We start from the raw sequence: 27,395 nt of genomic DNA, 5'->3' as shown, positions 1-27,395 counted from the left end.
TTTTTCTACAATTTAAAAGTAATCTTTTGAAATTACTAAAAAATTAAATGGATGCAAGAAAAATTGCTATAGTGAGCATTTTATAAAGTATTTTTAATATTTTTAATAGATTTTTAGAGAGGAAGGGAGAGAGAGGAAGAGAGAGACGTTGATGTGAGACAGAAATATCTACGGCTGCCTCCTCCCTGCCTGCTACTGGGGATCGAGCCCACAGTTGGGCATGTTCCCTGACTGGGAACTGAACAGGCATGGGACAATGCTCAACCAACTGAAACACACCAACAGGGCTGTAAGGTATTTGATTTCATGAAAATGGCACTTTTTCTGTGTTTAGTCTCTAGGTATAGCATATTTATTCTTTAAAAAAAAGTTTGTTTTTTTTTTTAATATGTAATACACATACAATACAGTTTTGTAAAATTTACAAATCTTAGGTCTGTAGATGTAAGCCATGTAACTGTATTGTATAGCAAAATAACCACAAGCTAGATCGAAACTACACTAGAATGTTCTCTTGAGCTTATTTATCATCACTAATATCTCCAAGAGGTCATCATTATTCTAACTTTCTGTTCTTTTTTTGATAGAGATTTTTATTGTTTCCAATATTTGAATATTGTAAATAAAACTGCTAGGTACCTATATTTTGGTAAACATGTGCACTCTATTTTCTTGAGCACATACCCTAGAAATGGGTAGCATTTAATAAATTTCGCCAAGCAGTATTATAAAATATCTGTAATGATTTTTTTTAATTTAACATTATTATTGAAAGTATTACAGATGTCCCCTCCTTTTCTCCTCATTGCCTTCCTCCTCCTTGTTCCTGCCTCCCACTTCCCCACACTCTTGTCCGTGTCTATTAGTTACACATACACGCAGATACGTTCTTTGTTTTTTCTCCCCCTGCTCCAACCCACTTTGCTCTGGGTTCATCAAGCAGTTTGTTCCCTGCTTCCTTGTCGGTAATGATTTTTACTTCCATCTGCAATGTGTTAGAGCTCCAGCATTTCCATGTCCTTACCAATAACTTTGCATTGCCAGTCTTGAGTTCTTCTACATAAACGTTAGCCATTTTGATGAACATGCAGTCGTATCTTATCATGCTTTTATCTCATCTTTTTAAATTGTGATCTTTGTAATAATTTTGGTTTTATTTTCATTGACTTTTTTCCCTCACTTGTTACTTCCTTTAGTAAATACTTTTTAACTTTTTATTTTGAGATAACTGTAGATTCACATGCAGTTTAAATAGATATTTAATATTACTGTTTCTTTCACTAATGTATCTATAGCTTTATACCTTGTAATTTTAATGTGGTTTCGTCAAGGATAAGAAAAATAGGCCTATCAGTATTTTATGAAAAACAAAGGTACATAGTCTTTGAAAGAGTCTGAGATTTACAAGAAAATAAATGAGATCTTAGGTGTGAACTTTGTGATGTTGAGGGTAAGGTTCTCTAAGATCTCCTTCTCCAGTTTTCTGGTTGGAATGACCTAGTATCCAAATAATACATTAAAAACATTACTTAGTTCTGTGCAGAGTATTTTGAAACTAGTTAGTATAATCACAAGACAGATGAGAGTTGAGTCGTCTAAGGCAGTGCTACCTACTGTGACTTTGAATTAATTTTATTCTAGACCACATCTGTCTTTCCTTATCCAAACCACTACTTGTATTTTTATCCTGGCAGTCTACAATTACACTATTTGAAACACATTGGCTCTAGTAAACCACAAAATCTTCCAAAGAATATCTTTTAAATTATTTTCTTCATTATCTCTGCCCAGGACCCCTGTCTCAACAGCAACAAAGTAGCACATGTCATAAATTAAGTAGAATTGGTCTCTTCAATGCAAATTAGCAATTGTGTATCTGTATTTATTCTTTAACAAAATTGATATTTTTCAATATTTTAGACGATGACTATAAATGAGAAAAAGTGTATTACCCAAAATAAAACCCATCTTCTAAATTACCTTTAACTATTTATATATATACTTGCTTGATGCAGATTAGCTCCTAGTTCCAGTCTAACACTATGCAGGAGAAAGTGTGTATGTGTGTGTGTGTGTGTGTGTGTGTGTATACTAAATTTCTGAGAATTCTCTATATACTATTCTTGATAAAGCTACATACATACATATTTCATAAAATAAAACACTGAGTTCTTATTTTATAACCTCATTCCTAGCTGGTTTATTAAGAAATTATATTTGTAATAGCCACAGCAATTAAAAAAAAAAACAAAAACAAAAACAAAAAAAACTAGTCATATTATAGTTATTTATGTATTAGAAAATCAAAGTCAAAATGGCCTACACACTCAACTCCAAATGCCTTCTCCAGTTGCTTCTATATGTGACTCCTGTCTATTCCTTTTTTCTTCTCCAGCCTCTTCATCTCTTCATTCCTAAATCATGTCTTCTCAGTGTTTTTTAAAAATGTTTCTATTGATTTTTTTTTTTTTTTTTTTTTTTACAGAGAGAGAAAAGGAGAGAGGGAGAGAGAGAGAAACACCAATTGGCTGCCTCCTGTGTATCCCCTACTGGGGATCGAGCCTGCAACCCGAACATGTGCCCTGACCAGGAATTGAACCCGCTACCTTTTGGCGATGTGAAGATGTTCAAACAGCTGAGCCACACCAGCCAGGGCATCTGCTCAGCATTTTTAATGTATCCTTCCTGTTTCCACTTAAGATTGCTTATTTCCCCTATCCTGAAAGGAAAAATTATCATATAAAACAAAACAAACAAAACAATTTCATGACTCTTCTGATTCTACTAGACATCTAATTTATAAGTGTTCTTCCAAAAATGAAGAACCAGGGTAATCTTTGACATTTCACAGCATGCTAATGAGCCATTAATGTTCATCTACGTGACTGATACCACAGCATAGAGGATGGTTCCTTTCCTCTGCATGGTTAGGTGGATATTGCTGCTGAGACTGCCTGTGTGTTGGGTGTGCACGCACGTCACCCAGGGGATATTTTGAGATATGCAAAATTTTGCACTCAAATCTTTATACATGCCTTCAAAATTCATTTGGAAGAAAAATTATAAAATGAGCCTCCTTGTGTTGATGTTTTTGCTGCGTAATTACTTCCTAATTGAATGCAATCTGGATACCGTATTGTTTAAGAAACAAAGTTTCCCATTGGTTTTTTGCATTAGAAACTATCAGAAATATTTGTATTTGGTATAAGCTCGTTGCAAACAACTGAGCGGAAAGTCAAGAGAGAGAAAATTTCAGCCATTTCAAAAAAAATTACTTAGTTTTTTTAATAGTATGTATAAAGTAAAATATTATTGCAAGCCATAAATCCTATAGCATTAGCGTTGGATTTAAAACTAAGGCTTACACACATATGTTTATTTCCCAGATATTGGCTCCATGTTCCCCTTTAAACAATATTGATACATTCTTAAAGAATAATTCATATTTCTGGTTTTATAATTTATCTATTCAAAGAGTGGCTAATATCGTCATTTTCCCTCCAGTTGTTACCCATTAAAAGGATTTCACACTAATATGCCATCATCTCTGGTCTCTTCCATGTTTTATATACAATTAGTTATTAACTTCTTTAACCTCGAACTTTGTGAAGGTCTTCTGGTTATAATTTTTATTCAATTTTTTCCACCATACATTATTAATCTTTATGGAAATGCATATTAAAACCACAATGAAATCAATGAAATATACTTTACACACATCATTAAAATTCAAATTACTGACAAATATTCATGAGCATTTGGAGCAAACAACTGTCATATCTTACTGGTAGTAATGTAAATGGTACAACCATTTTGGAAAACTACATAATAGCTTCCAAAAAGTTAAAACTATATCTTATGATTTAGCAATTTCAGTTCTAAGTGTTTATTCAAGAGAAGTGAAAACAAAATGTGTCCATTGAAACACGTGCACAGAAATGTACTGGAAACAACTCAAATGAGCATGAACAAAAGAATGGATACATTTCCATGTATTCAATGGAACAAAGAAATAATCTAATATATACAGCAAGAAGGATGCTTCTCAGTGATATGTTCAGTGAAAGAAGACACTATGTGAATCTATTTATATGAATTGCAAGAGCAAGTGGAACTCATTTATGGCAACATGAAACAGGGCAGTGGCTTCTTCTTGGGAGCAGGGTGTTCACTGGAAAGAGCCCTGAGGAAACTTTTTTCTAAGATGAAAGTGGTGAGGGTTATTCAAATGGATACAATGAACTGTACTCTTAACAATGCATTTTGCTGTTTATAAATGATATCATCATGGAGTATTTTGAACTATAACATTAGGTTCTAAACTTGTCTTTCGAAATTAATTTGTATCAATATGCTGGAAAGGAAAGCCTCTTCTCCCTTTAATTTCTAACAAATAGAACAGACCAAATAATCAGTTATTAATAAAGATCAGAATATTTCCTTTAGTAATGTTGGGGGGGGGGGTGACCACTTACCACTGCCTCAAAATGCAGTATTCTTAGATAATGACTAGACTGGAGAATTTAGCTTCTAATCATTCTGATCTTGAGAATCACCTGCGGCAGCAATCCCTAAGTGACCCAGAGTAACACACAAAAGCTGCACAACAGGCAACTATCCATCCCCAGGAAGTGCTTCAAGCAAGGACGGAGGAAGGAAAAGAGTGTGTCAGTGGGCCCTGAGAGATCAAAATAAGAGACAACTCATTCCAGGACCAATAACCTTTAACATCATGGCTGCACTTACTGAAAATGGGACCCAGTTATTTACCTCTGAGAGACACGGACTGAAAGTGCTCATATCAGTGTTCCTCCTCCACTGATGGTGACCACAACTGTCCTCCCTGGTGACAGGAGAAAATGTGGTTCCCCTTCCATACTGAACAGAAGAACTCAGTTCATTAAGGTGCATTTATACAATAAAATAGATAATCACCAAAAACTGTTACTAAAGAACTATTAATGTTAAGAAGTGCTAATATTGTGATATTGTCAATATTTTTTTAAAGAACTTCAGTACTAGATCCATGAAGAAAAATTCACCATTTCATTTGTGAATTTCACCACACACTTTTTTTTGTTTTTAATTTTTTTATTTATTTTTTTGTTACAGATACTTTACCTTTTTTACCACATTGGCATCCCCGTCCCCACCGTACCCCTGCCCCGTCCCCGGCTTAGTTGTCCATGTCCATTGGTCATGCATACATGAATATAAGTTCTGTGGTTTATCTCTTCCCACCCTCCCACCCCCTCTTCTGAGGGATGTCAGTCTGTGCCCTACTTCCATGTTTCTGGGTCTACTGTATTCCTCAGAATGTTATGTTCATTATATTCCGTATATAAGTGAGATCATGTGGTATTTGTCTTTTTCTGCTTGGCTTCTTTCACTTAGGATAATACTTTCCAGGTCCCTCCATGTCGTCTCAAAGGATAAGAGATCTTTCTTTCTTACAGCTGCATAGTACTCCATTCTGTATATGTACCACAGCTTTTTTATCCATTCGTCTACTGATGGACACTTAGGCAGTTTCCAGATCTTAGCTATTGTAAATAGTGCTGCTATGAACATGGGGGTACATATATTCTTCCTGATGGCTGTTTCAGGCTTCTTATGGTATATTCCTAGAAGTGGGATCACTGGGTCAAATGGAAGTTCAATTTATAATTTTTTGAGGTAGCACCATATTGTTTTCCACAGCGGCTGCACCAGTCTGCATTCCCACCAGCAGTGTACTGGAGTCCCCTTTTCTCCACACCCTCGCCAACACTTGTTGTTTGATGATTTGTTGATGGCGGCCATTCTGACAGGTGTGAGGTGATACCTCATTGTTGTTTTAATTTGCATCTCTCTGATGATTAGTGATGTTGAGCATTTCTTCATATGTCTCTTGGCCATTTGTATGTCCGGTTTGGAGAGGTGTCTATTCAGCTCCTCTGCCCATTTTTTAACTGGGTTCTTTGTCTTCCTTTTGTGGAGTTGTATGAGCACTCTATATATATTGGAAATTAACCCCTTATCTGATACATCATTGGCAATGATGTTCTCCCATACAGTGGGTTGCCTTTCCATTTTGATGATTGTTTCTTTTGCTGTGCAGAAGCTTTTTAGTTTGATGTAGTCCCATGTGTTCATTTTTTCCTTTGTTTCTGTTGCCTTAGGTGATGTATCAGTGAAAATTCTGCTGCGTGTGAGGTCTGAAATTTTGTTGCCTACATTTTCTTCTAGAATTTTTATGGATTCACAGGTCACATTTAAGTCTTTTATCCATTTTGAGTTTATTTTTGTGTATGGTGTAAGTTGATGGTCTAGTTTCATTTTTTTTTTTTTTTTTTTTTTGCATGTAGCTGCCAAATTTTCCCAACACCATTTATTAAAGAGGCTGTCTTTACTCCACTGTATGCTCTTGCCACCTTTGTCAAATATTAATTGAGCGTATTGCCTTGGGTCCATTTCTGGGTTTTCAGTTCTGTTCCACTGGTCTATATGCCTGTTCTTGTGCCAGTACCAGGCTGTTTTGGTTACAGTCGCTTTGTAGTATAACCTGATATCTGGTATTGTGATCCCACCTACTTTGCTCTTCTTTTTCAAGATTGCTGTGGCTATTCGGGGTCTTTTTTGGTTCCATATGAACTTTTGAAGTATTTGTTCTAGTTCTATGAAATATGTCGTTGGTATTTTGATGGGGATTGCATTGAATCTATAGATTGCTTTGGGTAATATGGACATTTTAATGATGTTAATTCTTCCAATCCATGAACTAGGTATGTGCTTTCACTTTTTGTATCTTCCTCTATTTCTTTTTTCAATGTCCTGTAGTTTTCTGCAAATAGGTCCTTTACTTCTTTGGTTAAGTTTATTCCTAGGTATCGTAATTTTTTTGGAGCGATGGTAAATGGGATTGTTTTTTCAGTTTCTCTTTCTGTGAGTTCATCATTGGTGTACAAGAATGCCGTGGATTTCTTGACGTTAATTTTGTATCCTGCTACTTTGCCAAATTCATTTATTAAGTCTAGTACATTTTTGATGGAGTCTTTAGGGTTTTCTATGTACAATATCATGTCATCTTCAAATAATGACAGTTTCACTTCCTCCTTTCCAATTTGGATCCCTTTTATTTTTTCTTCATGTCTGATTGCTGTTGCTCAGACTTCCAGTACAATGTTAAATAAGAGTGGTGAAAGTGGACATCCCTGTCTTGTTCCTGTTCTTAATGAAAATGTTTTTAGTTTCTGTCCATTGAGTATGATGTTGGCTGTAGGTCTTTCATATATGGCCTTTATTATGTCGAGATATGATCCCTCTATTCCTACATTGCTGAGCGTTTTTATCAGAAATGGATACTGGATTTTGTCTAATGCTTTTTCAGCATCTATTGATATGATCATGTGGTTTTTATTCTTCATTTTGTTTATGTGGTGTATCACGTTTATTGATTTGCGAATATTGTACCAGCCTTGCATCCATGGAATGAATCCCACTTAGTCATGGTGAATAATTTTTTTGATGTATTTCTGGATCCGATTTGCTAATATTTTGTTTAGGATTTTGGTGTCTATGTTCATCAGGGATATTGGCCTGTAGTTTTCTTTCTTCGTAGTGTCTTTTTCTGGTTTTGGAATTAGAATTATGCTGGCCTCATAGAATGTGTTTGGAAGTCTTCCTTCTTCTTGAATTTTTTGAAATAGTTTGAGGAGAATGAGTGTTAGTTCTTTTTTGAATGTTCGGTAAAACTCCCCCGTGAAGCCATCAGGGCCTGGGCTTTTGTTTTCTGGGAGAGTCTTGATTACCTCTTCAATTTCCTTAGTTGTTATTGATCTGTTCAAGTTTTCTATCTCTTCCAGGTCCAGTTTTGGGAGTCTGTGTGTTTCTAGAAATTTGTCCATTTCGCTTAGATAGTCGAATTTGTTGCCATATAGTTGTTCATAGTAGTTGTTAACGATCTTTTGTATTTCTGTGGTGTTGGTTGTTACTTCTTCTCTTTCATTTCTGATTTTGTGTATTTGGGTTCTCTCTCTTTGTTTCTTGGTGAGTCTAGCTAAGGGTCCATCAATCTTGTTTATCTTTTCGAAAAACCAGCTCTTTGTTTCATTGATCCTTTGAATTGTTTTTTTTTTGGTCTCTATGTCATTTATTTCTGCTCTGATCTTTACTATTTCCTTCCTTCTACTTGCTCTGGGGTTTTCTTTTTGTTTGCTTTCTAATTCTTTAAGTTGTGAGGTTAGACAGTCAATTAGAGATTTGTCTTGTTTTTTGAGGTAGGCCTGTAGTGCTATGAACTTCCCTCTCAGAACTGCTTTCACTGCATCCCATAGATTTTGTGTTGTTGTGTGTTCATTTTCATTGGTTTCCAGGAAGTTTTTAATTTCTTCCTTGATCTCCTCGGTGACCCATTCATTGTTTAATAACATGCTATTTAGCCTCCATGTGTTGAAATGTCTTTGCATGTTCTTGTTGCAATTGATTTCTAGTTTCACGCCATTGTGATCTGAGAAGATGCTTGATATGATTTCAATCTTCTTGAACTTGTAGAGATTTAGTTTGTGTCCTATCATGTGGTCTATCTTTGAGAATGTCCCATGTGCACTTGAGAAGAATGTGTATTCTGTAGTTTTGGGGTGTAATTTTCTGTAGATATTTATTAAATCCATTTGGTCTAGTGTTTCATTTAGAGTCTCTGTTTCCTTGCTAATTTTTTGCCTAGAGGATCTATCCAGTGCTGTCAACGGGGTGTTGAAGTCCCCTGCTATGATTGTATTGTTGTCGATTTCTCCTTGGAAGTCCTCCAGAAGATTTTTAATATATTTTGGTGGTCCTATATTGGGTGCATATATGTTTATCAAGGTTATATCTTCCTGTTGGATAGATCCTTTCAATATTATGTAGTGGCCATCTTTGTCTCTAGTTATGGTCTTCATTTTGAAATCTATTTTATCAGATATGAGAATTGCTACCCCAGCTTTTTTTTGCTTTCCATTTGCTTGGAAAATTTTTTTCCATCCCTTCACTTTCAACCTATGTGAGTCTTTTGTTGAGAGGTGGATCTCTTGTAAACAACATATAGATGAGTCATGCTTTCTTATCCAATCAGCTACTCTGCGTCTCTTTATGGGAGCATTCAATCCATTTACGTTTAAGGTGATTATTGATATGTACTTATTTATTGCCATTTTTGTTTAGTGTGGTTCTATTTTTCTTCCCATTTCTACTGCTAATTACAGCAGTCCTTTTAACATTTCTTGCAGTGCTGGTTTGGTGCTAATGTATTCCCTTAGCCTTTTTTTGTCTGGGAAGCTCTTTATTTGATCTTCTATTTTGAATGATAGCCTTGCTGGGTAGAGTAGTCTTGGATTCAGATTCTTGTTTTTCATGACTTTGATTACTTCATGCCATTCTCTTCTGGCCTGTAGTGTTTCTTGTGAGAAGTCAGCTGAGAGCCTTATGGGGTTCCCTTTGTAGGTAACCTGTTGCTTATCTCTTGCTGCTTTTAGGATTCTCTCTTTGTCTTTCATTTGTGGCATTTTAATTACTATGTGTGTTGGTGTGGGCCTGTTTGGGTTCTTCTTACTTGGGACTCTCTGTGCTTCTTGAACTTGAATGCTTTCTTCCTTCACCAAATTAGGGAAGTTTTCTGTCACTATTTTTTTGAATATATGCTCTATCCCTATTACATTTCCAGTTGTCCCACAGATCTCTTAAGCTCTCTTCCTGTTTTTTAATAGTTTTTTCCTTTTGTTTTTCTGATTGGTTGATTTTTTCTACCCTGTCTTCTAATTCACTGATCCGGTCCTCAGCTTCCTCTACTCTGCTTTTTAAACTTTCCAATGTGTTTTTCATTTCTGATATGTCATTTTTTATCTCTTCTTGATGGTTTTTAATTTCCAATTGGCTCATTTTCAGTGTCTCTATGTCCTTACTCATGCTGTTCAGTTCCTCAAGATCATGGCTCTGAATTCTAGCTCTGTTAACATGCCTAATTGCTCCACATTGATCTCATCTTCAGTGGAGGTCTCTTGCTCTTTCATTTGGCTTCTGTTTCTGTGTTTCACCATTTTGGCTCTCACAGTGGGCTTTGGAGTCTGTGAAGTTTTCCCTGTGGGTGTTGGTGTTCTGCTGTTTGTGGCTCCCTCTCCTGTGTTTAGATGAGCGAGGAAGGACCCATGTTAAACACCACTGTCAAGTCTTACTTTCCTGGTTAAAGTTGCCAGCCCAGGAAAGGTACTGTCATCCTCTAGCTTTTTGCCTGGAGGCTAGCAGTCGAGGTTACTTGATGAGTTTTGGGTTGTCAGTTGATTAAAAAACTCCTCAGGTGCTCAGCACAAGGGGCTTTCACGAGGGTGGGGCAGATGCTGGCTGTTAATGTGCCTCAATTAGCACTTCAATGGCCCACAGGATGGGGTTGGATCTCCGAGGGAGGGGCTGCTGCTTCTCCTCAGAGCCCTGGGAAGAAGCAATGTGGCCACCGTCCTGTGTGGCTGGCACTAAGCAAACGCTCTGGGTGCCCTCCAAACCCCGAGTGTCCCCACACAGTTCCAGTCCAGTCCGCCCTCCCTCTGCCGGAGCCCAAGGTGAGTGGCTGTGGCTGTTTCAGCCTCTGTCCCGGCTGCGCTGTGGAGCCGCCTGGGAGTGTGACCCGAGGGCGCTGCTCCCAGCTGAGGCCGCTGCTGACCGTGGTCTCCCAGCCCCTGTCTCGTGCCCTCGCAAGCCTACTGGGATCTAGTCGGTGTTCCTCGTTGTATGGTCCTCGCAAGCTGCTTTTCTGTTGCTTTTGCCCGTCGATGTGTCTGTGTTATAGTTGTAATTCCAGTTTGGTTCTGGGAGACGGTCTGTGTAGCTCCGTTCACTCCGCCGCCATTTTTCGGTCTCTGTAGGACAATTTCTTAAAGTGCTTCATGATGGTTTGCACTGGATACAACTTTTCCCCACAAGGTTACAATAAATATTATTATTAGCAGTTTTCCTTTTGTTGCTTTCTGTAAGTATCTCTTACTCATCCTGCAGCCCGGCTTTCTAGTAGCGGCAACACCTAGTGATGCTCCTGCACCTTCCGCAGCCGCGCCAGCCTTAGCGCGCTCGCATCGCTCCCCAGATGCCAATCTGCCGTCCGGTTCAGGGGCGTAGGGAACCCAGTCTGGTGGTGTGTGCTCGTGGAGGGCTTGCGAGTGAGGTCTGGAGCGTGTGCGCGCGCGTGTGTTTCCTCCTCCGATGGAAAACCACACTGTTTTATATTTTATATACTCATGAAAATGTTAGGATTAGTCATCTATGTGTATTATGCATTATTTCTATAATCCTTTATTTATTTATTTATTTTTGGTACCAAAGTGAGATTTATTTTGTTCTATGATCCTTTATATCTCTCTATGTTTCAAATGGTTTATTATCATTAATTTGCTTTAAATAAATCTAAACAATAAATCTAAGCCCACACACACATGCCTAATTATACATTTAAGAGTAATACAAGAGCCCTGGTGGGTCTGCTCAGTGGTTAGAGCATTGGCCCACGGACCAGAGAGTCCTGGGTTCAGTTCCCTCTAAGGACACGTGCCTCAGTTGCAGTTTGTCCCTGGCTCTGGTTGGGCTCGTGTCGGAGGAAACTAGTTGATGTGTCTCTCTCACATCAGTGTTTCTTTCTCCCTCTCTATCCCTCCTTCTCTATCTGAAGATAAATAGAAAAATGTCCTCAGGTAAGGATATATATATAAAAAAAAGAGTAATATAAGATAAATTCCTAAGACCTCTGGGAAAATATTATATACTGTAGAATAATCCAACAGTACAATCACCCTCATCATCAGAAAGCAGTGGCATTTGGTTGTTTGTCACTGAGAACTCAGGACCCACCTGCCCCAGAGAAGTAAGCAGCCCATGAGGGAGAAACTGAACACACCCATAGGAAGATACTTTGTCTAACAGAGTAAGTGTGTACAAGAGGTGCAGACTGGACCTGGAGAAAATAAATAAAACATTCCCAGTTAGTTCTGTGGTAAAAATTTTCCAAAGAAAATTTCAGTGTGAACATACTTCATGAATGGGTAGAAAGAACTTCGGGAGGAAGGGAAAGCTTACCCCTCCCAGCAGGCAAACTGGCCGCTGACGCCTGGTTAACCATGTGCCCCTTATAATACAAACATTGTCGAAGTAAAGAAGTGGGATGGAAATGACCATCTTGGATCACATTTTATGTGTGGAAGTACAGTAGATGAAACATACAAACAGCCTCAGAATTATCTTCAACAAATTAGAACTCAGCACTAATACAAATTAGTAATTAAAATTGCTCTTGTTTGTCTGTAAATTGCTTTGAATTGCTGTTGTCTAGTGACTATTTATTATGAAAGGCTGTAGAAACAATGTTAATATCTAGTGTTCATGAAAATAGACCACCAACATAGTCCAACAAAGAAAAATGATTTAGGTGTTGGCTAACAGAAAAAAAGAAAATAAAAATAAAATTGAAGGATAAATCAAATGTTCCCTGATCAGATCAGAAATAGATGGCATAATATAAATAAGTCCAAAAAGAACAAAAGATTAAATTCTGCCACTTCTAGCAAGAAATAAAAGGAGGGGTTGCTTAAGCTAGAGACTTGCAATTCTTGGTGTAATGTTTAAAAAAGTCTTAAACACTTAGAAGATTGAAAATGATTATACTAATAGCTACTATTTTTTTTTTAGTGCCAAGCTTCATTTTCTATGTTTGAAATGTTGCAAATTTTCTCTCTAATCTTTACAAGAGTTCTGAAAATTAAGGGTCATTTTATTCTTTTTGCAGATGAGAATCAGGGGCTCAAGGAAGACACTCTATTTGTTGTGCATAGAACCAGCAATTGAACCCAGGCCAATCTGGTGTCAGAGGCTTTTCTCTGTCGTATCATCTTTATTACAGAAGAAAAAAAACAAATGTCACCTTCTCTAAAGGAAGTACTTGAATACTATCAACAATGCTGAAGTAATTTTCCTCTACTTTATCCCTCATTTTCCTTTTGATAATGTTTTTACCTGTCTCAAGAAATGCTGTAGATTTAGATTGTGTGCTGTTAATTTGTATGTTCTCTGCACTAGTTTTCTACAGGCATTTGGCTGTGTGCAGATGTCAGGCCCCAGGCTGCAAAACTCACTAAGCAGATTGTTCTGAAATAGTCCCCCTCCAAAGGTCCCTTGTTCAACTTCTGTAAATCTGCTCTGAGTTGCTTTCTGACGTGACTTATGTGGCTTATGAGTTTTTATGTACCAACTTTGTTCAGTGAGTGAGCAAAAATCATTTTTTAGAATCCCCAAATTCAATTCCTTCCTCACTCTGCACATGTTTTATCTTTGGCTGGTTCGCAGACATGAATAACTAACAGTCTTGACAATCTGTGTATTCCCACTTGAGTGCCACCATATTGGCAGCATAACATGGAGAGCCTGTGTTTTTTATGCTAAATGAGAGAATTGTTGAGTCGTAATAGATATTTTATGCACTGCAAACTTCTCAAAAGTTCTGCATATTATTCAAATATGTGCAGACACAAAATTCTTTTTCTTTCTTTTTTTCTGTCTCTTACTTATTGTCATTATTGCTATTTTACATTTTTGGCCCAAAGATGGAAGCTGTGAGGATACAAAAGTTTAGTTTCTGTATACTCTATTTTGCTTTACAATATCTCTCCAACATAAAGCATTCCGTGATCCATAGCCTTTTCTCCAAGTCTCCCATAGCAATTTTTCTCTGAGTCTTCATCAATGTAGACATCTGCCCACTGTCAGTGTCAGGAGGACATAATCACTAAATAATTTAGATTTGAGCTCCTTACTGGTAAAGGCCATGTCTTTTTTATTGGTCTTTGCAGAACTGAGTGCATCTATTCATTCCATGAGCGTTTAATAAGCACCTACTGTATGGCATCTATTGCACTAAAGAGACATAAACACAAATGAATGAGATAATCTCTATTTTCAAGGAACAAACTGTCTGATGGGAGAGATGGTCAAAGTAGGTCAGTACAAAAGATTAGAGTATCAAAAGCATGAAGCTTTCAATGGTTCTCTGGTTTGAGTGAGAGTCAGGAAAGATTTTATAAAGCACACATCTTAGTTGGTCTTGATGGAGTTAGTAAAGCATGTAAAGAAAGACAGGGCATTGCAGGTGAAGAAGCAGCATGTTCAAAGATGTGGCGTCTTGCAATGCCTCACATGTGCAGAGAAATGCAAGCAGGAAAGAACAAAAGGCCAGTTGAAGAATTCTAAAAATAAGATGGAAAGTCGAATAGACTGCAGTTTGGAGTCCTCCTATGTCGTTCTCAGAAGTGTGAACTTTTATATAGATGAGAATTTATCTAGCTAAGATGTTGTCACATTAATTGTGTTTTTATTTTAACAATAATTTAGAAAACAATAGGAACCTTTTACTCTTTCATACATAAGCCATGATCATGTATGTGCACACATGCAAATACTAAATCATTTACACAAGGACAATATAAATATATACTATCATGGAAAGACATTACATTTTTGGGGAAATGGGATTGTTACTTGCAGTTAATATAGAAATGAATTATCACTTAAAGTGACAACATCTAATATATTGTCAGGATATTTAACTATTATTAGTTTAGTTTCCGCTAATGGAAAAAACTATCCCATTCTCCCTCATACAAATTCTTAGTTACAGTAGCAGTGATAAAGATATTTTTTCTTTTCAACTAACAGTGTGCAATTGACCTTTCCACATATTTAGGACTTCAGTTTCTAAACTTAATGAATTGAGAATTTTTATTTGCATCTTGAGGCTATATAATGTTTTGGAATACTATTCTTTTATTGCTGTAGTCTTATGACAAAACAAAATCTGGGGCTGAATGATACCTGACATAATCAACTGTTATATCACATAAAGGTCAAATGATGGCAAAGATGACAAATTGTAGTTGCTGTCTGAATAGAGGTACCTGCATCGGTCTGGAGATCATGGGAGAGTGGAGTCATCAGACGGCAGGAGGTGTGGTGCCTCACAAGACCTGTCTCTTAGACCAAGTTTTATTTTTATACTTGAAGCCTTAGGGTTATGATATATGACATTAACAATGACACTAAATTAAATTAAGAGCTAATTGAATCTTATTTTAAGTATTTAATTTTTATAGATAATATTTTTTTTTTCTTTATTGATTTTGGGGGGAGAGGATAGGGAGGGAGAGAAACATCGATGAGAGAGAACATCAATTGGCCGCCTGCTGCATGCCCCCCACTGGGGATTTGGCCCACAATCTGGGCATGTGCCCTGACCAGGAATGGAACCAGAGACCTCTTGGTGCATGGGTCAATGCTCAACCACTGAGCCATACTGGCTGGACTTTAGTTGTTTGTATTATATTATTATTTTATTTTTAACAGTTTGGTAAGCATATAAACATCTAGTTTATACTTTATTTTAATACATATTTAAATAATATTATAATTAAGTCACTTAAATGTAAGTGGGATATCCATAATAATTGTTATTTAATTGTCCATTCAGTACTCAAGTTTGAAAAACTGTAAAGACAACAAGAAATCACTGTGGCTGCTTCATTAGAGAGGTACCAACATATAGGGACTGCATTTATCATATCAAAGACCGAGGTTCACATCTTTGCTCCCTACATTCTCATGTGACCCTGAGTCACTAATCTGTTTCCATATATTGAAAATAGGGACAAATTTTCTGCCTTTCAAATTTCAGTGCAATTATTGTGTAGTGTCCAGCATACCACTTGTACCTAATAAGGTTAACTTCTCCTTTTGTAGATCTGAACTCTAATTTTCTCATTTATAAAATAAAAACATTAAAACACAACTCACAAAGCTGTGTAAGTGTGATGAAGTATGCAGAGTCGTGCTCCATGTAAGGACAAACACAAAAATTGTTCCTCTGTTCCTTGTATAGAGGTAGAGACGATACGATGTATTCCATTATGGAACATAAATCATTTGCGCGACTTCTCAGCAATGTCCCTGCAAGAAAAATAGTCATACATTTTCTTAAAGAATAGGTATATAAATGAAAAACTTTTGTCGTGAGGGTTTAGGCATTTATGTGGACGAGACTTTAAAAGGTTCTTTATCCTCACACATGTTGGGAAGCAGAGCTTTGGAAAGAGGCGTGAACCAACTTCCTTAAGAACACAGCAACCCATTGAAAGGAGATCTAGACACTAGAATCTTCAGAAGTGTCAAATTCAGGCAAACCAGGCAAAGTGGGTTACAATAACCACTGATCAACACTGATCTGGAATGGCGAAATCACCATGATTAAAAAAGAAGATTGTTATATTGGCAATATTAGCTACCTTTCATTAGAAAATTCTGTGTTGCCAGATGTGGTTTTAAAGGCTTTAAAAATATGTACTAACTTAAAACTTTATGTAAAGTTTTCTGTTATACATTCTGTTTCTATCCATTTCATAAATGAGAATATTGAGGAACAGAGAAAGTTAGGTGACTCTTTCAAAGACACAGCTGATAATAGCTGAGCCAAGATTTGAACTCAGACAAATTGAATCCAGGGTTGATCTTGTTTGCCACTGTATAGCTCTGTCTTGGGTGCATCATACCAGAGAGTGAGCTTTTGTACTGAATAAACAAGAAAATGAAGTGATCCTTGGTCTTCAAAGGGATGAATTATAGATAATGTCCTAAAACAGCAGAAAAGATATGGATTCTGGAAACCACGTTGTTTAAAAGAGTGCTTTCCTGGTGGTAAAGCCAGTCCCTAAGTCCACGAAGCAGACCCTGAGCCTGTTTCTTAATTGATGAAGTAGGAGTGAGCAGGGGTAGCCCGTGGACATCCTGGAGGCTGATGGGTGCACTGAGCTTCTTAAGCATATTGGATGGGAGCGACAGGGTTGAAAAAGATGGGATAATCTTTGGCAATTGGAGCATGCGAGGCCTCAAGCATGGGAGTTTAACAAACTACTGAAATGAAGCTCTTAGTCCCACCACTGAGAAGTAAAGTCCCAGCATTAATTTACACATGTACCATCATTTACAAATGGCATGCTGTCACATAAATGTTAGTATTCCTTCACTTCCACTTGCCCTTCTGTATGGGCATATAGGCATGTAATAAAAATTGAAATGAAAATATTATGAGTAAAATATGGGGTAGGAAGTAAGAGAAACTTTAATATAATCAATGCTTATATCAGAGAGGGAATTCTAATGGGCTTTTGGTCTACGTGTTATTCTTTCCAGCCTTGCTCACCTCCTAGAATATTTTCTTTGACCTACTTGGTCAATGTGTGACCTGCAGTGATGTTTCCTGGGTTGCGTGTCTTGAGACTCTTGCTGAATTTGCAAATTATGTTACCTACACCTCTGAAGTCCACGTTCTCTGCCGCATCCTCTAGTCCTCAGGTCCACATCCCTGGAAGCCTGTTTTTCTCCCAGCCAGAGGCCTCCAGCAGGGATCTGGTGCTCCAGGTCAATGCTGCTGCTCAGAGGCCTAGAACTCTTTGCTGCTTTCTGTATTCTGGGCTGGATTCTGGGTTAGAGTTCTCTGGGGAGCTTCTCATGGACCCACCCTCTTCCACACTTCCTGAGTCATTTCCCGTCTACCGTTTGGTTGGCTAGTTCCTGCACCATGCTGAACACAAGTCTCTGCTCAGGTGCTTGGACTTTCTCTAGGATGGGCCCTGAGGCAAAAGAAAAAGATGTTCCCTAGGATTCATGCAGGACTCATCTGTTGTTCCTAACCCATTTCTGGGAGTGTAGTCCTCAAGGCTTGGAAGCTAGACCTGTGATATCTGACAGCTGACTTCCTCTCTTAGGTTTCTCCTCTGCTCACTCTTGACCTAGGGCATATCTTGTTTTCTCTGCTGACCTCATGGCTCTGTCCTAATACTACAAAGGCTACCTGGCTAAAATCCAAATTATAAAGAAGGGAATATACATTGAAAAACATTTCAAAAATTTTAGGCACATTATACAAATGTACTTAAGTACCATTAAACTCCTCTTAAAATTGTTCATTGTTAGGTTGCTTCTATGTTTTGTCAAAAAAATAAAAAGGAAGAAAAACTAGTCACTCAAAAGATTTGCTATCAATATACTAAGTACCCAACTGATCCTACTCTCTCATTTCTGTGACCCAATCCATACAAATCTCCACTTTCAGCCTGACAGTTCTTATTAGTCATGTTGGTGTCATGATTTCTAAAGTGATGAGATTTGTGGAAATTCAGTTTTATACATGATAATCCTTATAATACTTAGACTAGTCTATCATTTGACAGTTTAAAACATTGATAAGAGATAAAGGTATATAGTGACAATTTCCAATCTTTAATCTGCTAGTATTATTGTGAAAGTTAAGGGTAAAGTGAATGGAAATAACATGTACTTTTTATTCAGAATTAAAATTTTAGGTCCATTGTTACAGTGGAATGTACTGGAGGGCATTCCTTAATCTCATTAAGTTTGAATTTTTTCATCTGTGTAATAGAGTTAATAACATCCACCTTTCAAGACTGATATGAGCAGGAAATATGTATGTGTATCTGTATGTGTATTTTTTACCTAGATTTTCATATATAGTAAGTGCTCAATTAATGGGCACTTATATGAAAAATTTTTAATGATTTCTAGAGTCATTAGTCCCAAAAAGCATAGTGTTCTGTTTGTCATTTTATAAGTTAAGGTGGTTTCTTTTGGTACCAACAGTCAAAACAAAGGATTGTCAAAGGGAAAACTGTAACATGTCAGGTGTCCCATGGTCACACTAGATGTAATGTAGCTCCCTTCTTTCTACCTAATATTAAATTAGATGAGTAAGACAAGTTCACAGAGACATTTCTGAAATATTTCATTTTTATCTTCTTAGTTGAATGAGAAATAATTTTGTATAATCGAGTAACAAGACTTCAATAATAGTCAGAATCAATTTAGCCTTGCTTATGCTCTTAAAACCCTGTCACACACTTTCAGTGGGACAGAGCCATAGGGAATCTGTTTGCACAGTCCTTTTAAATTCTAATAAGGTTCTCCCAAGCATATTTCAAAATACTGGTAGTCCCTCCCCACCCCTTCAGCAAAGGTTCAGAGACAAGTTTCCTCTTTTATCTTCAAAACACTTCAAAGTTTATTTTTGAAATAGGAGTTTCTTTTTCCATTGAATTCAAAGAGCTTTATGGGCTTCTGTGAGGGAAGGAGCTCTGGAACTCAGGAATGCATTTAAAAGGTCCCTGATGTCCCAGTGCCTACCTGATAGGCCCGCTGACCTCCAAAATCATTCAATTTTTTTTTACCTTTGTTTTCTGGCTGGCTTTAGCAGAAGCTGAAGGAGGTGCTTGGAGCCTAAGAGACTGGTTTGCCTGAAATAATGAATTGTCTAAAAATATTGCCTTTTGTTCTCTACCCAGGGATTAATGAGAGATTTTAAATTAAAAATAAAGGAGGGGAGAGAGGAGAAAGAAAAAATAGAAGAAAGGAAAAAAGAAAAGAAAAAGGAGAGAAGGAAGGTAGGAAGGAAGAAGGAAGGGAGAAAGGGAGAATGAGGGAAAGAAGGAAGGAAGGAAGGAAGGAAGGAAGGAAGGAAGGAAGGAAGGAAGGAAGGAAGGAAGGAAGGGAGGGAGGGAGGGAGGGAGGGAGGAAGGGAGGAAGAGGGGAAGAGAGGAAGAGAGGAAGAGAGGAAGAGAGGAAGGGAGAGAGAAAGAAAGAAAGAAAGAAAGAAAGAAAGAAAGAAAGAAAGAAAGAAAGAAAGAAAGAAAGAAAGAAAAGAAAGAAAGCTCTCATACCCTCTTTTTGTTTTCCCTAGGTTGACAGCAATCAAACATTTTTTATTTGGGAGACTAGCTTTTTGTCTTTCTGTCTTTTGATTTGAATCCTCTGGAGACAGAAGTTTGCCTGTCAGGAGGTCATCAAATCATCCCACCACACCCCTCTGCTGTAATTAAGGCAGATGCTGGGACTGGGAGGGTAGCTTTAGCCTTAATCCCTGGGCTCAGTCAGTTACAGTATGTGCCTCAAGGTAAGTCTTCTGCACTTCTATAACTCTATAGCAACGGATGTTTGAAGCTCTGGAGAGATGTCATTCATATTGGCATCGGCACTGATGGTGAGGAAGAAGAGAGGTTAGAGATTTCTCCTTGGGGATTTTTCAAACTCAAGTAAAATTTTTTTGTCTCTGTAATCTGTTACAAAATTGCTGAATGCTTTGGACCAGGGACAACATAATCCAGGTTTCCCCATCCCCAATCTTCATGTGTCTTGTTTCTATGACTTGTACGGGGCTTATTATCTCTCCTTGGGAGATGTGTTATTTCCTGTTTTTTGTGATCATATGTTCTCTTTCTCCAAGTGTATTTTCAACACTTCCATGGAAAGGGTGTTTTTTAATACCCCCTGGTATTCCTTACATTTCCCTTTGCAGTGATTTATGATAAGTGCTCAACAATAACTAATTTTATATATATATATATATACACACACATATATATATATATTGCTTAAGTCAAATTGGAGAGTAAATTTGTCATGAAATTCTGCTTCCAGAGAAAATCTGTGAAAAACAATGTCTCTTTTAAGGGGGAATGTTAAATTTTTTTTTTCAGTGCTTGGTTTCTATATTTTAGTATGTAATAATATAAGAAGTCATTGAAAACTATATGAAATAAAATATACTTCAAAATATGGAGATGAATTCTTCTATCTTTTCTCTTTATTTTTATTAGAATAGTAGACATATTATAATGCTTAATGTGAGAATTTTTGAATCGAACTGTTATCAGTCTGCTATTTAAATTCTTTAGCTTTTTTCTATTCAAATTAGAGTTATTGGAAAAAATGGACCTATGTCCGAATATTTTATATAAGTATAGTTTTGTAGAACTGAAAAGAGCTTTAAAAGTCCTATAGTTAAATTTCACCATTTTCACAAATAGAGAAATGAAAAAAGATCGAGAGAATCGCCCATAATCATACAATCACACAGTTCATTTGGGGCAAATGAAAAAGCTAGAGAAAAATAGAAGGGAGGGATAGAGAGGGAGAGAGAGACAATTTATGTAATTGGCCTTGATAATCATTTTACAAAGCAGACTTCTTTGGCCAACAGCCATGCCTTTGTCCTTAGAAAGTTGATCTTGTATTTCACTTTCCTTGTACATGCACTGTGTTTGATGGATAGACATTTGTTTTACTAGCTTTAGGCCAGGTTTTAAAGAAGGATGTAATTTCTTGAGAAATAATCAGTACACTTCCCACCCTATAAAAACACAGTTTAATGTTTCCAAGAACTGAAAATACCCCATTCCACCTGAAATCAGTGTTCCACCCAAACTCATGAACTCAAAGCTGTATCTACACACAAACTTTCACTGTCTGCTGTCCTTCATGAGTGTGTACACAGCTCCCTTTATCCGCAGGGGATATGTTCCAAGACCTCCAGTGGCTGCCTGAAATAGCAGATGATACAGAGCCCTATGTATACAATGTTTTCTTTCTGTACATACATACATATGATAAAATTTATTTTATAAATGAGGAACAATAAGAGATTAACAACAATAACATAATAAAATAGAACAATAATAATAATATACTGTTTATGATCTCTGTTCCTAAAAATACCTTATTGTACTGTGCTTACCACTCTTCTTATGATGATGTGAGATAATAAAATGCTTATGTGTTGAGATGAAGCGAGGTGACTGACGTAGGCATGGTGACGTAACATTAGGCTACTAAAAGGGTTATTTGAACACAGCACTGCATCACTGAAACAGGCAACCTGATGACCAAAACATCTACTAGCTGACTACTGGGTGGGTAGTATATACAGCCTGGATATGCTAGACAAAAGGATGGTTCACTTTCAGTGTGAGATGGAACAGAATGGTGTGAAATTTCATCACACTACTCAGAATGACATCTATATTTAAACTTATGAATCATTATTTCTGTAATTTTCCATTTCATATTTTCAGACCACAGTTGACAATAGGTAACTGAAACTGCAGAAAGCAAAACTGCAGATAAGGGAAGACTACTGTGTACAGTTGTATTGTGTCCTGCTCTTTCAAAATATTTAGTTTCTTATACTTAAACTCTTACATACTGTTTGTTATAGAAATATGTATAAGGCACTGTGATTCAAGTTTTGAGTAAATGAACTGCCCCACGTCGATAAGTTGCAGCTGTGACGGTGATTTCGACTCAGCAGCAGTCAAGGGGTGACTCTAAAAGAAAGTTTTGCAGACAACTGACGGGCCTTCGGAAGACCAGCCTTCTCTCTTGAGTCCATATCCCTTTGAAAAATGTCTACTCTGCCCAATTCTGACTCATTTCTTTCCCTGATATTCTAGAACCTGTTTTTCAGGGAACTATCACCTGAGAGTTTCACCACTTCTTCTAGCCAACCCGTGAAGCTAGTAGGTATTTTGAGTGCACTGAAAGAAGATGCCCGTGGGTCACAGGATGGCTCCATCTACATCTCTGCCCTTCTCCTCACCCTCCAGACAAGCCCAGAGAGACCACATTGAGAAAGACTCAGGAGGGGAGGAGGCAAGGAATATGAACAACTTTCCCAGAAGCATGCTTCAGATTACTGTCATTCCAAAGAATTACATCCAGATGGCAGGGTCTTTGACTAAGGGATAAAATCGACCAGAAAGAAGCAAAAAAGTCAATAGTTTCTCTACAGAAAAGGCCCAAAAGAAATATCAGACCACATTTTTCAAAGTGATTCATGCCAGATTTTCAAATTTAAAAATTCAGAATCAACATATGAATCCAAAGAGACATTTAAGTTATTTCTGAATAAAAGGACAATTAAGTTTATTGTGAATGAAATTTATTATGGTTCTCAAGAAAAACTATAACTGAGTCTTATTTCAAGAACCTGAAGTGTGTTTAGAGTGTTCCAATTTTGACTAAATATGTTCCATATCTAAGGAGAAAGATGTTTCGGCATAATTCACCAGCTTAGTCACAAATAACATTAGAAGAGACAGATTTGTTTATTTATTTAGTTATAATTAATTAATTGATTAATTTTAGAGAGAAAGGAAGGAAGAGGAAGAGAGAGATAGAAACATGAATTAGAAAGATTGACTGGCCACCTCCTGCATGCCCTCCAATGGGGATTTGGCTTACAACCTGGGCATATGCCATGACCAGGAATCGAACCAGTGACCTCTTGGTGAATGAGTCGATGCTCCACCACAAGCCACACTGGCCAGGCAGGAGAGACAGACTTAAAACTTCATTTTGCTGATAACATTCAATTGGGTTATTGTCTATTTGTTGTTGAGTTTTAGGAGTTCTTTACATATGCTAGATACTAGACCATTATTATTATGATTTACAAAAATTTTCTTCCATTCTGTTATCTTCTCACTTTTTTAATAGTGTCCTTTGAAGCATAATAGTTTTTAATTTTTATAAAGTTCAATTTATCTATTTTTTTTTTTTTTTTGGTTACTTGTGTTTTAGTTATTGTATTAAAGAAAACACTAATTCCGTATCGCGTAAGTTTATAATGGTGTTTTTCTAATAATTTTATAGTATTCACTCTTACACTTAATCATTTGATCCATTTTTAATTAATTTTTGTGTATGGTATAAAGCAGGGGATCCAATTGTGTTCTCTTCCATCAGGATATCTAGTTGTCTTAGCACTATTTATTGAAAAGACAATATTTTTCTCATTTTTGTTAAAAATAAATTAGTTATAATGTGTGGATTTATTTCTGGAATCTAAATTCTATTTTATTAATTTATATATCTCTTCTTATACCATTATCATGTAGTCTTAATTATTGTACCTTTTTAATGTTTTAAATTCAAGAAGAATAAGTCTTACAAATTTGTTCTTCTTATTCAAGATTGTTTGGCTATTCTGGATTCCTTGCTTTCCACATGAGTTTTAGGATCAACTGGTCAGTTTCTAAATAAAGCTAGTCGAGATTTTTGTAATAATTGCAAAGGAGATTTTATTGAAGCTGAACCCAATTTGAAGAGTATTGCAATTCTAACAATGTTTCTTCCAAACCATGAACATAGAATGTCTTTCCATTTATTTAGTTTTTTTTTTTTTATTTTAATGATATTTTATAGTTTTTTGTATGTCATGCACCTCTTTTGTTAAATCTATTCTTTTTTTTTTTATCCTCACCCGAGGACATTTTTCCATTTTTTTTTTTTTATCCTCACCCAAGGATATTTTTCCATTTTTTGTACAGATAGAGTGGGAGGGAGAGAGAGGAAGGGAGAGAGAGAAACATCGACGTGAAGGGACACATCGAGTGGCTGCCACCCGCACGACCAACCAGGGCCGGGGACAAACTGCAACCGAAGTACGTGCCCTTAGCGGGAACCGAACCCGGATCTCTCCGGACTGCAGGCCGACGCTCTAACCGCTGAGCCAAACTGGCCAGGGCTGTTAAATCTATTCTTAAGTATTTCATTTATTTTTATTCTATTGTAAATGGAAATATTTTAGTAATTTAATGTTTCAATAGTTATTTAGAAAGGATATAGAAATATATTTGATTTCTATATCTGGTTGTCTATCATGTCACTCTGGTGAACTCATTTATTACCTTTAATTGTGTATATGTGTATATCCCTTAGAATTTTTTACATATAATATCATATTATATGCAAATGAAAATAGCTTAATTTATTCCTTTTCAGTTTGGATACCACTCATTTATTTTTCTTGTCTAATAGCCTTGGCTATAACTGCAGTTCAATATTGAATAAACTATGAGGGCAGACATCCTTGTCTTGTTTCTGAATGTGTGGAGAAGGCTTTCAATCTTTTAGTATTAAATGTGATGCTTGCTGTGGATTTTTCATAGATACACTTTATCAGGTTGCGGAAATTCCCTGTTATTCTAATTAGTGGAATATTTTTAATTATGAAAGATGTTCAATTTTATTAAATGTTTTATCTCCATTTATTGAAATAATAATGTACTTATTATTCCATAATCTAGTACTAGGGTATATTTTATTGGTTGATTTTCACATGTGAAGCAATTTTGCACACATGAACATGGGATATAATTGTTCTTATATTTTTCTGGATTTGACTTGCTAGAATTTAGTTGAGAATTTTTGACTCAAAATTTATGTCTGTTCTGTACTTTCTTCTGTTTTTGTCTGGTTCTGATAATAGGATAAAACTGGACTGGACTCATAGAATGAAGTGGGAAGCGTTCCTTTCTATGCTTTGGAAGACTTTGTGTAGGATTGGTGTTCTTCCCAACTATTTGGTGAAACTCACAGTTAGTCACATGGACCTGGAATTTACTTTGTGTGTAATTTCTGATTAATAATTTAATAACTTGGTTTGTTATAGGTTTATTCAGATGTTCTATTTCTTCTTGAGTTACTTTTGGTACTTTGCATCTTTTTAGTAATTTATCTATTACATCTGTTATCTACTTTGTTACATGCAATAGATTATAATAGTCACACACAATCTCTTTTATTTCTGTATGGCTGATAGTTATGACGTCTCTTATTTCTAAATTTAGTAGAGTGCTCTTTATTTTTTTCATGGTTTGGCTAAAAGTTTGTAAATTTTGTTGATTTTTAAAGAAAATAACTTTGGCTTTTATTGCTTTTCTCTATTATTTTTCTATCCTCTATTTTATTTATTTTCACTTTTATTATTATGTTCTTTATTCTGTGGGCTCTTAATTTAATTTGATCTTGTATTTCTATTTTTTTACATTGGAAGATTAGTTATTAATAGAAATAAATCATTTTCAATATAGGCGTTTACAACTATACATTACTTGGAGGTAATTTTACTTGTTTTAGATTATTGGTTGACAATTTGTTTTTTTAAAACTTTGAGTATGCCATCACACTGCTTCCTGTCCTCTAAGACTTCTGATGACAAATCAGCTATTTATCTTATTCAGTATCTCTTATACATGATCTCTTACTATAAAAAAAAAAATTCTGTTTTTGCAGGTCTAAGATGGTGGAAGAGTAGATGGAAGCTACACTAACCTCTTCCCAGGACCAAACTAAACTACAACTAAATTATAGAAAAATTATTCTGAATAACCATTTGAAGACTAGCTGAAAAGAAGTCTTATAATCAACAATTTGCAAAAGAAACCACATAAAGACTGGTAGGAAGAACAGAGATGTGAAAAAAGTTGGCCTATTCCCAGGGGTGGTGGCTAAGCTTCTGAAGGGATATTTCAGCTGAGAAGGTTTCCCTCTGAGAAATGTGGAGCTTAAACCTCAAACCAGGCTCTCCTGCCCAGTGTACCAGAGCTGGGAAGAGGAGCCCATGTTACATCTGACTGTGAAAAACAGCAGGGTTTCTGTATGCCAGAGAGAGATGAATAGAGAGCAAGCACCCTCTTGAAGGTCCAAGGCACAAGATTTTGTTTATAGCCACTCACCTTGGACTTCATTAGAGGGAAGGCAGAGTGAACTAGAGTCATCTGAGGAGAGTCTGGGGTTTGTGTCTCTGGGAAAGAGCTGAAGGGTCAGCCACCAGGATCCCTGTGCTGAATCACTCTCCCATACTGCTGATGCCATCTTTCTTGGGTGGGGCACTCCCCTCCATGCTGCATCAGCCTGGGGAAAAGTGATAGCTCCACCCTCTGGAATTCCAATCTGTGGAGTTTATGCCCTGTTGAGGAGTAAGCCTTTCAGTGACTAAGCCTAACAGGTGGAAGCATAAAGGTGGATGTCTGGGTGTTCTGGGACTTTTGCTGATCTGTCCCTGAGCCTGGTACTGGTAAAAATCAGCCTTGGTATGCAGCTTGATCCTTCCCACATGCACACAGTCCCAGCAGAGACAGCCAGAAACTGCGGATTGCTGATAACTCCAAACAGTTTGCCCAGGGCCAATCGCAAGGAGTTTCTGACATTGGCCTGCACCAGAGTCCCTCCCAAAAGGCACAGAACCAACATATCCAGGGGTCAACTTCAGACAACAACAGAGCAGATTCCAATAAGCCTCAAAAGTAGTGTCTCCAAAGTGATATCTCAGCAGGTACCAAACCCTGCTGAGGCAAATTCCATTTCATGTGATTAGCACTCACACAGTAACTTTCACGCAGTGGTGGGGTGGAGCCTCACAGTCAGCCAACCTGAGGTTTGATTCCATGCACAAATAAGCCAATAACAATCAAGACTCAATTATAACAGGAGGTCCACATAACTCACACAAGGGACATTCTTAGAGTGCTCAGCTCAGGTGATTAAGGAGGTTGTGCCACTGGGTCCACAGGACACCTACTACATAAGGGAAGATTGGGAATCATAGCTGATCTACCTGATACATAGAAACAAACAAAAGAGGCAGCCAAAATGGGGAGACAAAGAAAAAGACCACATATAAAAAAAGAGAATTCTCAAGAAAAAGAGCTAAATGAAATAGAGGCAAGAAA

The sequence above is a fragment of the Molossus molossus genome, unplaced genomic scaffold (assembly GCF_014108415.1).
Source record: "Molossus molossus isolate mMolMol1 unplaced genomic scaffold, mMolMol1.p scaffold_m16_p_11, whole genome shotgun sequence".
Taxonomy (NCBI): Eukaryota; Metazoa; Chordata; class Mammalia; order Chiroptera; family Molossidae; genus Molossus; species Molossus molossus.
This window is presented reverse-complemented; position numbering follows the sequence as displayed.